This window comes from Cydia splendana, chromosome 21 (genome assembly GCF_910591565.1).
Source record: "Cydia splendana chromosome 21, ilCydSple1.2, whole genome shotgun sequence".
NCBI lineage: Eukaryota > Metazoa > Arthropoda > Insecta > Lepidoptera > Tortricidae > Cydia > Cydia splendana.
The window spans coordinates 1143777-1158130 of NC_085980.1; the positions used below are offsets into that span (position 1 = coordinate 1143777).

Sequence of the window (14354 nt, forward strand, 5' to 3'; positions counted from 1 at the left end):
AGAAAGTTCTTTGAAATCTTGTGACAATTGTCATCATTATCATCATAAACATCGCAAGAGAAAAACCTGTTTTTTGCCGATATAATAAAGTTTTTTTTAATAATACAATGAAGGTGACAAACAGGAATACGGCCCGCCCGATGTTAAGCGATAAGCCCATGGATGCCTGTGACGTCAGCAACAATGAGACTTGTCGAATTGTCGCACCTGTCACGTTGGTGAAATAGGGGCCAGAGGGGTTGCAAACGCGTTGTCGCCATTTATGATGGGAGTACGCTCTTTTCATGACAGTTTGAAGGCCGTGTCGGTCCGTAAATACCACAACTACCCTATCTGTTTAAGTAATATCCTGTCATAACTGAATAATTTGAAAGAACCGGGCCAGTTTCTGTTTTTTGACATTTTGTAAGTCAAACCCTCTGCTTATAGTCTGTCTCTTGAGGTATTTCAATAAAAGTAAACAAACAACAACATTTATTGGTTAACCGACCAATTACAAAACCGCCTGGATCAGTCACTGAACGACCTGACTTTAATCTACATTATTTGATCGTGTAATATTTTCATTTACCCTCAACTGGCTTAAGAAGCCATTTGAGAGTAGATTTTGTTTACTTTTATTTAATTACCTAAAGAGACAGAGTATAGAATCCGGGGTGATTTCGTATGTTAGCTGAAATTGGGGGATTTCCTACGGAACCTCGGTTTTATGGGATTAAGCTACAAAATGGGGTTGTGATGGAATACATATCATTAGACATCTAGACACGCGGCAGCGTGTCAAGCCAAGTTCAAAGAAAAAAGAACTGGCGATGCAGCGGCCGTGTGTTATATTACACGAACCATTTGGGGCCAGTTTTAACCCCTGCGTAACTCAGAATCTATAAACATAAATATATGAAATTTGGTTAATTCATTAAGACCCTTAAGGCTAAATAGAACCTCAAATTTCATGAATATACATAGCTCAACCGGTTGTTAAGATACAAACTTCTAAAAACCGGGATTTTTCTGACTGACTGTCGGATGACTGTAGGATTGTCGAGTTCTAGTATGCTTGGGGTGTAATTAAAGTTCAGGATTTGTCTTGGCTAGTTTTTATACCAAAAAAACAAAATTTTAGAAGAGTAACATAGGAGAAATAATATATCGTGTACGTAAAAACTAGAACTAGTTTAAGTCAAATCCTGAACTTTAATTACACCCCAAGCATACTAGAACTTGGCACCCATTTAGATCTCAATTCTTATACCGGCGAAGTCAACAACGACGAATATTCTTAATATTTAACTTGGCTCTCATTTCACATTTATGTTTTTGATGGGATACAATTATACACGTGTAGCAAGATTTACGTACGAGTATCGATGAATTCAAGAAAGATATATATCGTGATGGGAACTGCTGATTGAAATGGTAATTTGGAGATTATCCTGATTCTCGGGACATTTGTTTCTTGTAGATAAATTTTCGTTTTGGTTTAGGTAACAAATAAGAGATTTATGTTAAAAGCGATTACTGATAGATTAGAAAACCATTTTGGTAAGGATCTGATTTGATTGTACAAAATGATTACAGGAAGTTTACTCAATATCCCAGTAGATGGCACTGCGCGATCATACGGTTCCCGTCTGTCAAAAATTGCAATATTTTTTTAAAGCGAATCCTATAAACCTAGAATAATATTATACTGAAGCGCTCGACATCAAAATCAAAGTGATTTGTTAAGATTTAGTTAGTGGAAACCGTTTTCTCCTGAAATGGAAATTTCATAGAAAAAGTACCGCTATTTCGTTAGGATCGCAAAGGTATTCTTCCCTTTTAACCCATTTTATTTGCGAAGTCAAAAGCGTAATTCCAAACCATAATATCCACATTATACTAAAAGCCATAACCTATTTATTACTTGAACAAGAAACAAAATGCTTCGCTAATTATTACAAACGAGAATAATTATAACGAATGGTACCTTATTTCAATTTACTTTGCCATAAATTTCGGGCTAAACAAAACTCGAAGATATCTTTATCTTATCCTTAGTCCAGTCAACGAGGTTACTCTATATGATTTGTATTTAAGATAAGATAAGAATATATTTGATAAAACACGAGGAATATGTAAGATGCTGATTCAAATTCAACTCTTTACGTCTGGCTGGAATATCAGCATTCAAATTTAATATTACACACACAGATCATTAATGTCATAAAAACAATGTTCTATAAGTAAAATGTACAGTTTTTTTGGATAATATTTTCCTTCTATTGTCTTATACCAACAGAAACAAAATTATATAATTTTATAGCCGTCAATTGCAACTATGTTGGAACAGCTTTCGCCTTTGATGTCTCGGTATCTCTGGGTCATATTTGTGCCGTTTATCGTTCCCATTTATCAACCAGAAACTTCACTTTTCACACTGAGAGATCAGATCCATATCTAATCCAGATCGAATTCTTAACCTATTATTAAAATCAGAATACGCCTGAATTTCCCTATCCTGCGCCAGCTCTTTGACTTTTTGGTACGACACGACCCCCACTTTTTTTTCACTTGCTCCAAAAAGCTGCGTCTGGGTTTGCGTCTGGGTGCAATATTGTAATAGTTAAATAAACTCTTTCTTTCTTTTCTTGCGAATTGTGTTTTCGACAAACGTGTACAGACGTAATGCATAATTTTTTTCCCTCGTATTTTCACGGAAGCATACGAACGCGTCTATTTCAGTCAGTCTCGGCACAAAAAGTACTGAGGTTGACCAAAGTAGCATGACAAATACGAACGTTTCCGAGAAAATACGATGGTAAACAATTATGCACTGCACCTGTATTTGTGTAGCAGAAATCTCACTTGAAAAATGAACTCCGTTGACTGGTGTAAATTAGGCCCGCCAAAGCCTTGGCCGATTTAGAAAAGGTCGTTAAGGTTATGTGAACATTACGGCTTCTGTTTAGATTTAACTTAAGATTTATCCGGGGTACTTTACCTCCAATTAAAATTAAGCCTTTTATACAATTAAGGATTAGTTCCAAATTACGTTTTATAATAAAATTGTGTCTAACTCCTGATGGGAAAGGAGGGGATCATAAGTTCAACATGTGTATTTGTCGTCTTTGGCTTCGTAGCTCCTAAATAGATGAACCATTTTGAGTGTAGTTTTTAGTCGAAAGTCTCGTTTTCTTTTTCCTTTATTCCTTTATATACCTACCCATAGGGTGACTACTATACCTAGTTATTGGCTACTACATAGTAACTGGCCACTCTTAAGAATAAGGCCTCAATTGGTTTGTATTTTTCTGATTTGTTAGAAGTGGCTAATTACTATGTAGTGGCTATTGACTATAGCAGTCACCCTACATTAATATTAGTAATAAAAAGAATGTTATAAGTTACATAACATTCTATAGCAACCATATCATATTATTATGGGTCCTTGATGGTGAAAGATCGTTGCACCTTAATTTTTTTATTTAAACTTTATTGCACAACAGAACAACTTAATGTACAAAAGGCTAACTTAATGCCATGAGGCATTCTCTACCAGTAAACCTTAATATAAGGCCCACCTTGTTGGGGGCCTTCTCGTTCTACCGCCTCCTTTGGTTTGTTTAATTAGCGTTACATGCTTAAATTATATCATAATACAATACTAACATATAAGCACAAACACATATGTAACATTTCTGAGATTACATATTACAACCATAAGCGTGTCACGGTCTAAGCTCTGAAAGGAATACATTAACCGACCTCAAATCCATTCAAATATAGCTCTTAATCCTATACAAACATAGCTTAAAATATCTTAAAGTGTATTGGACTGTACAGTTGCCATATAAGTTATTCAAAATTAGCTCATAACGACATACAAATAAAGTTCAAAATGCTCTAATGCAGGGCCTAGTGTACAATCGCCACAGAGCGAGGAATATTAAGAAAGGTCGTTTAAGGCGAAGCACGCCTGGAACGCACGGCGCCTTTTATTTAAGGGGCTGGTGGTTTAAGTCACGAGAGAATGTTTGGAATATAGCTTAAAGCTCCCGTTATAAGTATCAGAAATACGAGATAATACTTAAATGGTGATTGAGTACGAAGAAAAGCTAAATTTTTTTTACATATTTTGTATTTTAAGTAGGTACAATCAATAGTCATGAAAGGGGGTAACTTAATAATGGATTTATAACTATACAAAGTCACCCACTTTTATTGCTATCAAAAGTAGTATTATTATCCTATAGGTGACATAGATTCATAAGCGATATTTAGGTTTCGCCACGAATTCCCCTCATAGTAAACGGATATGGCAGGCTAGGAATGGTTACAACTCCAGCGGTTTCACAAGCACGTTGCATTTTAAGAAGAAGCCATACTTAATAAAAAACAATCAAAAAATATTTAACATAATAATTTGATTTGTTCCCTATTACGAAGAATTCATTGATGAAGTCTGACTGCTCGCATATATAGGTACGATCTCTGGATCGACACAGTTTCCGATTTACCGCAACGAAACTCGCTTTCACATAAAATACCACATCAAAATAGGCCATCCTTTTTAGAGCTACGATGCCACAGACAGACATTCTCGTCAAACATATAGGGACCAGACCGAGGGTCTACCATCTTGTGGCCTGAATCACATGTACATTGCTAAAGCAAGTGCCACCATCTACCGTTCTCGTCGGTACGTTTCCTCGTGCATAGTAGGTTCTGCTATCTTGTGGGCTACATATCGGAAGCATAAACTCTCGCCTCGCGCCAAAAATCTGGCGGCTCCTATGCTGCCCACTATAGTTCATGCACGGGGCCTATAACACCCCTCTTTTTGCGTCGGGGGTTAAAATAAAAATAAAAATCGCTACATCTCGTGACTCGCGACACAGTGCAATAAAATGTGGAATGCGAACAAGTATTCCTCTCATAGACTAAATCCTAAGGGCGCCTAACTTGCCGTGACGTCACGGGGACGGAAAAACCTCCGACCTCCGACTTAACCCCGGAGAAAACAGTAAACATTACACTGATTTAAGCTTTCACGACACTTTATAACTAATACTAAAATGGAACTTACGGCGCCATTTTAAATGAATTAGAGATTCACTAGATATGACTTAGTCAAGATATGTGAAGTCCCACGGGTAAAGGTACCTTATTATGGCGGCTGGCGATTACGTCGCATAGCGGCGTAAATACTTAATAGCGTAAGCGCCAACCGCCATAAGGTAACTTTACCCGTGGGACGTCACATATCTTTACTATTTCATATCTAGTGAATCTCTAATGAATTTCCGAATCGCGCCGTTAATTGCATAGAAATAAGTTTTAAAATTTTCCCCGACGTTTCGAGGACGGCGTTGGAGGTGTGACTAAACTGGACAAAATTAGAAATGAGTTTGTAAGAGGTAGCTTTAAAGTGGCACCAATTCCGGAAAAACTGCAAGAAAGCCAAGCGTTGATATGGACATATCATGCGCCGGGACAAAAACCACCCAACTAACCCTTTTCCAGGCCGCACCAATCTACAAGGTTTTCCCGAAAATTTATTAATTTGAAGACAAGTCAAATTTCCCGAAAGTGCAATCTAATTTGAATCTAAAATCGGAATGCTAAAGTTGAAATTCTAGTGGCGCGTATGTATAGCCGATAAATCGTACTATGCCTGGAAAAGGGTTAAAATCGCATTAAACATTGACATAGTTAAACAGCCTAAAGGACGCCTAAAAAGCAACTTGGTGGTGAAACCATCAAAGACTGTCAGAGACAATTCCAGCTGACCCGTGTGACAGAGCCGAATGGCGGAAAAATATTCGGAAGGCCGACCCCAGATGAAATGAAAAAAAAACACGGAGAAAGAAGTGTTTCAAGGACGGTGTTGTCCCCGTGATTTCGAATAAAGACTGGCTGAGAGCGTTTTCACATTGTCCGATCCGATATCCTCCTAGGATAGTAGGATCCTACATCCTACATCCGCGTAAGTCAGGCCGCGGGGCACGCACACTACAGCAAGCATTGCACAATACAGTGATGGTTTAACAATGACTTGGATTATATTTTAATTGTAAAACAGACAGAATAAAATCTATCCGAACCCATTTGCGGAGTTTAATTTCGAGAGCAACTAATCCCGCAATCGTACGATTAGTCACGCGCCGCTAAATATTTAACAGATTTGAAAAATTACAGCGTTTTGTACAAAATAAAAACATATTTTTTATGACAGAAGGCAAACGCGCAAATCGCCTGATGGTAGGCAATTACTGTCGTCCATGGATATGGCAATACCAGAGGGGTCGCAAGACTTGCAAGTGCTCTGCCAATCTTTAAGATGGGAGTACGCTCTTTTCCCGAAGATTCGAGGTCTTATCGGTCCGAAAATACCGCAGGCGACAGAATGCCTACCGCGAAAACCGAAATTCGCAAATTGCGGGGATCTTTCTCTTTTACTCCAACGAAGGCTTAATTGAGTGGCAGAGAAAGATGCCCCCCATTTGCGAACTTCGATAGCCCAGTTTATACCTCGGTTTGACGGGTGCAATTTCGTTCACCGTGTAAAGAGTGCGACGACAAGTGACATTTATGACAGTCGATATCGATAAAATAGGGTATTTGACTACTAGTCAAATCAGTTTATTTTTTCTAGCTGTCAAAACAATTTTGATACTATGGAATTTATATGAAACACTAGCATGTGACGTCACAATGAAATTACCTACTCTTTATAGTTACATACGGGTTTAAAAATAGAAAGTGTGTCTAAAAATAACTGCTGTCCACGTTTCTCTATTAACCTTCTGGTGCTTTACTTTATGCATGGTGTAAAATAATTTATTTTAAATACTGTAGAATACCCTATTATGACGTAATAAGTACATGTAATTTTTAGAGCTCCGCACAAAACTGTTCGCGGAGCTCTTATGGGATATCACGGTCTTGAAAATCGGTTAAATGCGTTTTTAAATATTATAATCATTATTACAATAAAGTGAACTGAATTATTATGTCACTCGGGACATTAGTTGTGATATAAGGGCCATTTTATTTAATGTTGTCCCCTACACTTTTTTTTTCAAAATTGGGATTTTTTATGTTATTTCTACTCAGAATCATGAGCTTTTTTGATCCTAATAGGAGAAAAAAAGTGTTCCAAGATTTCCAAACATTTTTCGATCTTTCCATTCCGAAACCGCCATACAAAGTCTATGAAAAAATGGCAACGGAATGGGAAAAAACCTTGGGACACTTTTTTTCTCCTATTAGGATAGAAAGAGCTCGCGATTCTGAGTAGAAATAACATATAAATTCACAAATTAAAAAAAAAAGTGTAGGGGACAACTTTAAATAAAATGGCCCATAAGTACTTTCCGAAAAAGTTATAGCTTAGAGTTAGATTCGGACACAACTTTCAGTGTGAATTTCATTCAATAGCGTACGTATTTGCCTTAAGTGTCATTTTGCATGGGATCTAGAGTTTCCAAACGTCCCGCTTGGCGCGCTGTTCAAAATCCTATACAAAAATAGACATAACGCAAACGCAAAGTCACGCTATCGAATAAAATTTACACTAGCGGTTCAATTTTAAACTAGAATGCTGATTCATTCAACTAATCACAAAAAAGTATTTCCTTTTCCTAATCCGTACCCCAATCAAATCAGGGTCCAGAAACATGTTAAGTAAAAATTAAAAAACCCCTAATAGGCTCTAAACCCTCATAAAAACCTCGGGCGTGCCGAAAAACGTTGATTATTCCACGGAAATGATTTAACGAAAGAGAAGGACGAAAAGGATTGATAACGCCCTTTTGGAGTTAAATTTTGAGCTGTTACTTTGCGAATTGAGTGGAGATGTGAGTTTTTATCCATGTCAATATGGCGGCTACCTCGCACAACGTATCAGCATTGCGATACAGCGAGGAAATGCCGCCAGCATCCTTGGTACAATGCATCAAGGGCCTATTTTTTTATACCACATCGGTGGCAATCAAGCATACGGCCCGCTGGTTTTGGATTTAAGCTAGTTATTAATTTAGTTTAGTAGTACCACTGTATATATCTTGTATGTAAATAAAGATTTTAATAATGACAATATTAATTTTATATTTTGCGATCGTTGTCGTTTTAATTTTTACACCATTTGTCATAATTATCAAAAAAATTACGTCAACAATATTATACTCCTTTCGGGTATGTTTTAATTTATCGCCACTCGTTGAGTATTTCCTATTTTTCGTACTTGTATCGCAATGTACTATAAATTGTGCAATCGACTTTTAGAAATCATTATATTGGTCCGGAATTCGTTAGTTAATTTGATGGCAGGTATTATAACTTGAAAAGCACTGAATTTTCCTTAATTATTCGAGTTTAAAATCTGTCACGATAAAACATCCCAATAAAAACAAACTAAATGCGTAATTTAATGCAGCTTTTGTCACTCATTCAATATGTAAAAAATCTAAGTTATAAAAATAACATTCTATTCAAACCATGAACACCGCCTATCTCGTCAATACGCAAAGAAAATGGTAAAAAAAAAGAATTTCCCTAAAAGAATTGTATCTCAAACTTGTCATGTCAAACATCCCAAAAAGAAAAACAAAATACAGTTTTTGTCACTCATCTAGACACGCGGCAGCGTGTCCAGTCTAGTTTAAATAGATACGTAAAAAGTTCAACATACAGAAATAACATTCACCCTCAAACCATTTCAAACGCCTATCTCGTCACACAAAGTACATTGAAACAAAAAACGCGTAACTTTCCTCCAAACATTGCCGGCCTGATAAGTCGTGTTTGGCCGCGGGCCAGGAAAAATTGAATTCACCTGTCTGCACCTGCGTCATTTTCTTTTAAAATTTGTCGAATGTAGAAATGTCAATGTGACACGGCGCTGTGTTAAGGCATACAGGGTGAAATATCGACATTGTACACAAACAGTGTAATAAAACAAATTTATATATTTTTTGGCTTTGCTGCAGACGGGTGTTAAGCTAAGTACACGTATTATATTTTGCTCTCAGGAAAGTTGATTTTTGTATCTATTAGTAAGCATTTTATCTAATTTTCTTGCTGTAGCCTGATTATTTAAATAAATACACAGGGTTACACTTTTGCGTCTCGCTGTACACAGTAGGCACGTTCAAATGTATACAAATCATTATTTTTTATAATTATTATGTTAACGGAGAAAATTATCTTTTTCTGGACCATTGTAACCCATCATCATTGCTTAGAACATTATGACATAAATTTGCGTAAACACACCCCAAATTTATAAACAGTAGTGCAACCTTTTACTAAATGACATCCGTACACAAATTACTATTTTTACAACCTTAACATTACAGTTAGCTTCCACCCCAAAAGAGCTTAACCATATGAAATTTATCACTCTCATATGAGGTTCTAATAAGGAGGGTACGGACACCCAATATGGACCAACGCATAATCTTTATGAATAATAAAACGCAGGGAAAGTTCCGTTTACGACTCAGGTATGTAATAAAAGTGGGAGGCCGATTCTGTTAAAATAGTTCCCTAAAACAGTAATCTTTAAGTGAAACTATTTTATATCTAATATTTTGCTAATCATAAATTAAACAGTTTTTCTTTACAGCATTTTTTTTATCGGCGATTTTATGATGCTTCTCGTTTTAGAGTAAAAGAGACGAATTTTCGATTTGAAAAACGTGACCGACCCCGTTTAAGATGGGTATTTAATATTTATAATACTTTTTTATCGGCACTTGAAACCCTCGCAACCCACAGAATTCCACTTCCATTCCAAGGTAGGTATCGTTTTCAATTTAAGAGTTACCTCTTCTCGGTGGAGTGTTTACCATTAAATTTCTCCCTCTCGTATGCCATATCCTTGACCTCTTGATACGACACGACACACGACACCAGCTTTTTCTTTTATTTGCTCTACGTGGCTACGTCTTGGTCTGCCCCTGCCTCTCTGTCCTTTTATTTTGCCTTCTATGATGGTTTTAAAGAAGTTGATGTCGTGCCGTATCAAATGTCCAATCATTATACCATTTTAAGGTAGGTATACCTAGCTTTAAAGATATAAGTCAGGCATTGTTTATCAAAAGAATCTATTTCAGGGTCCCCATTGCACATTTACCGACTTTTTCGTTTAGTTTTCTTCCGCAGCCATTCTCTTTGAAGTGACGTCACATTAAACATACATGAGCAGATCCGTTGCCGTCGCTTTTTTGTGTGTATCTACTTATGCATACTTTATAGTTCGACCTTGACTATAAACAATATACACGAAGTTAATATTGTAACTTGGGGAATGTTTTTTTATTATTATTTAGAACACAAACAGTCGTAATCAGCATATATAGGTATATACTATTACATACACACATACATACTACACACTACATACTATACATACCAAAGAGAATAGATAGTATAGAGGGGTCCTGTCATAGTAAATTTTGTAGTCACAGTAAATTTACTGCCATCTATCGACACACGACTAAAACTCAAAACGAAAACGTATAAAATTATCAAAAAATGTATTGTATAGGGATAAATGATTTTATTATTTTTTTATCATTTTGACCCATGTTCATTCACTGATATCTATGTGTTAAAATTGTTAAATATGAAACGGTGTCGTCACGCCATCTAGCCGAGCATAGGCCAAAAGCGTGTGCGCCATCTATCCGAGAATGACTTTTTCTTGATTTCCGAGGCACGTTTTTTCCTTAGACTTTATTCATCTTATACGAAGTTACATATGTCTTTGATACATACATACTATAATATTGTACTGTACACAATGTACAGAGACAAAAATAAATAACAAATAGACCTGGAGGTTCATTCGTAGGTATAAACAAAGTTATAATAAACAACTTTAGTAGTTCCAGAATAATAACATAATAATCACGGACAATGAAAACGGGCCACCCTGTATAGAAAATGCTATTTTATGAAATTATTTTAATTTGTGTTTTTGAGTAATCAGTGTAGTCAGACTTAGGGAACAAATCAAATTATTTTGTCAAATGTTTTGATTTGAGATGTTAACTAGTTACACTTATAACATTTTTTTTGATATTTTTTTGTGTTAGCCGCGACCATGACCAGTGAAACCTGTGTCGAAACGTCGGTAAATAAAGGTAATAAATTAAATTCGCGATAGACCCGGTTGTAAATGTGATTTAATAATATGTAGTTACACTTATGTTTGTAAATTGTAAGCTGGCATATGCCTCATTAACTGTAAATAGTTAAATAGTAAATAGGTAGCTATCAACTTTTTTTTTGAGACGGTTAGTTCCAATTTTTATTACAACACTATTAAATAAATACATATAAAACATTAAATTAGCTTAAATATTATCTTTAATCATCACTCATCAGCATCAGGGTGTGTTCAGAACTCATAAACGTCAAAAACTTAAACTTGACATTTAAATACATTTCACGCTAGGTAATAAATATTTTGCCTTATTGTAACTAATACCTAGCTTTAATCCAGACAACGCCTTAATAAAAACTTGTCAAGCTTCAGCAAGTATCAACACTAAATAAATAAATCTTTATTGCTTGAAACCTTAAACGTTACATTTCACATTATAAAAAATATTAACAATATAAAAGAGGTGTATCAGGTTTGTAACACATTTAGGTAGTGGGGTTGAGCCTCTGCCTCCCGAACTAGGTCCAAGCCTGTAACTCGAGAGTCAGTGATTCCTCCTCTCCTAGGTGTGAGCTCTCCATTTGGTAACAATAGTATCAACAATAGAAATTCTAACACAGGAATATGCAATAAATAAAAAATAAAAGAGAAAATACGCACGAATATAGCACGCTAATATTACGTTTTACATTAAATAGTAAAACGTAATATTAGCGTGCCATTTCAGTATTTCCCAAGAAACAAGGCTAACAGCTAATTTCCAGAGATTTACAACCTCCCTTTTAGAACTAACGCCGGCTACAGAAATAATCTCGTTTTCTTTATTTATAGCGTCTGCTGCTGACCGTACGAAAACTTATTTTTAATGTTAGCTGTTCTTTACAAGCTAATGTGCTATAACTGCTAGACTCGGCTGCTAGACATTAACTTATGTGTAGGGTAGAACGGACACAATTGAAACACGTCATGATTGAGACGAGCCAAAATTCTTGAAAACTACAACACCTATGCATGTGATGCAGTACTCAGTCTATGCGGTCGGTCATTCTTAAATCCTGAGGGGCTACCGCGAAAACCGAAATTCGCAAATTGCGGGGATCTTTCTCTTTTACTCCAATGAAGGCGTAATTAGAGTGACAGAGAAAAATGCCCGTAATTTGCGAACTTCGATTTTCGCGGTTATAGCCCTGGACCAATAGCGCTTGAACGCGCGAGCAACGCGGTAGTGTTGAGGAGCCGTTCAAAAATTTCGCGATATAAAGTCAACCTGTGCTCGCATACTTTTTCGTTTAGTTTTTTTAATTCTTTATCTGTATTTTGTATACTAGGTTTTACTTATACTGTAGTTTAGGTTAGGATAGATGACACGGCGACTGTTCACGGGAACCATCTGCGACGCCCGAATGCCCCTTCGATTAAGAGCCAACGGGAGTGGTCATTTCTCCATACAAACGTACTCCTCGTTTTCCTCCGTGGTTTTTGAAGCTAGAGCAATGATTTTTTCAACACAGATTAATATTGTCAATATCTGTGTCGGACCGTTTTGCTTTTTTTGATATTTTTGTTTTTTTAAGGCGCTAGAGCCCTTCAAAAATGGCCAAAATGGCCTAATTGACTATGCCGCAATGAGAGGCGTGGCATTCAAAACTGATATCAATTAGCCAAGACAGCAAAACGGTCCGACACAGATAATTTAATAATCATTTAGATTTCCAAATTTGGTTATGATTGGTTAAGTTTTGGAGGAGGAAACAGAGGAGTACGGAACCTCGATTTTTGAGATTTTTACGCAGGATTTTTCGCCTTGTCCTTATCGCACTAATTTTAGGTGCCGCTTCCGTTAGCGAGACGGGTATATTTACCTAAAATATTTAAAATTCAGCTCCTGTTTCGTCTTAAAGGGTAAAATTTATAGAATCGTCATAAGACCTGTCATGCATGGATCAGAGTGTTGGGCCCTAAAGGTGACGGATGAAAAGAGATTACATGTGGAGGAGAAGAAAATTTAATAATACAGAGAATAGAACAACTCAAGTGGAGGTGAACAACATGCTGTCTTATCGCTAAAAAGAGATCTCTTCCCGACAACTTTTACTTAGCGAAAAGTAATATATTTATACATGTCTGTAAGTGACACAGTTTGTAGTTTCACATGTCCGTCCATATGTTCATCTGTATATATAGTACATCTTCTGACTCCAAGTATTATTAATTATTACGTATAAGCAACGAATTTCCGCTTCTCAGGGTAACTGCGGGTGGGCACTTACCCCGCCGCCCCCCTAATCCAAGCCCGTATTGTTTCACGCCCAACACTTGGCGTCAACTTGAGCAAATTAGGCAAAACGACAATGACACAAGTTTTAAGTAATGCCGCTCCGGCGAAAAGTACACAGAGTAGGGTTTACAGATGGTCCACTTTTTTAAATTATTTTATATATAGATTTTTATCTTCTTCTTCTTCAACCTAGTGTTTTCCCGGCCTAGCGCCAGGGTCCGCTTTTCTGCTCAATATTCTCCACTTTGCCTTCTTAGGCATCCTCAGGTGTTGATATAGATTTTTATATTATAAAGAATAAAATTAGAGTCGCTATGCGCCTAAGGCTAGCAAACAAGAAGGAAGGAATGGAAAGATTTGGACTATTCTGGTAAACTTCGGTAGCTTAGTTGGTTAGGAGTGATCGGACCGATGTTCCAAGTTCACAAGTTTGAGTCTCTTCCGAAGTGATCCTTTTTTCCATTGTTTCTTTAATATAAAATTAAGTCCACTTTATTATTTGAAACTTAGGGATTCGTATAGGAGGTGCAAGCACGTACGGTCACAGACTAACTTGATCCACTTAAGGGGCCCACTGATTAACAGTCCGCCGGACGGTATCGGCCTGTCAGTTATACGGAACTGTCAAAATTTTGTTCTAACTGACAGGCCGATACCGTCCGGCGGAATGTTAATCAGTGGGCCCCTTTTGGGTTCCTGGCGTTAGCCCAGATAGCTAAAGACGCCGGTTCGAATCCGGCCTTTACCACTGGAGGGCTACGTCAGTTTTTCTTTAATATGTGATATCTATTTTAGTTTATAAATACGCGTTTTTTCGAATAAAACGAGTAACGTTGACTAATTGGGTAGTAATCCTGCCTGTGAAGCCGATGGTCCTGGCTTCGACTCCCGGTAAGGGCATTTATTCGTGTGATGAACACA

General features: G+C 36.8%; 1 protein-coding gene and 1 long non-coding RNA gene across 3 annotated transcripts in view; one reads left to right on the forward strand and one right to left on the reverse strand.

Moving 5' to 3' along the window:
* LOC134801122 (alpha-2 adrenergic receptor) overlaps positions 1-14354 on the reverse strand; it is a 670379-nt gene that overhangs the window by 333148 nt on the left and 322877 nt on the right. The gene's annotated exons all lie outside the window — the stretch shown is intronic.
* LOC134801197 (uncharacterized) overlaps positions 1-14354 on the forward strand; it is a 369363-nt gene that overhangs the window by 81910 nt on the left and 273099 nt on the right. The window lies entirely within an intron of this gene.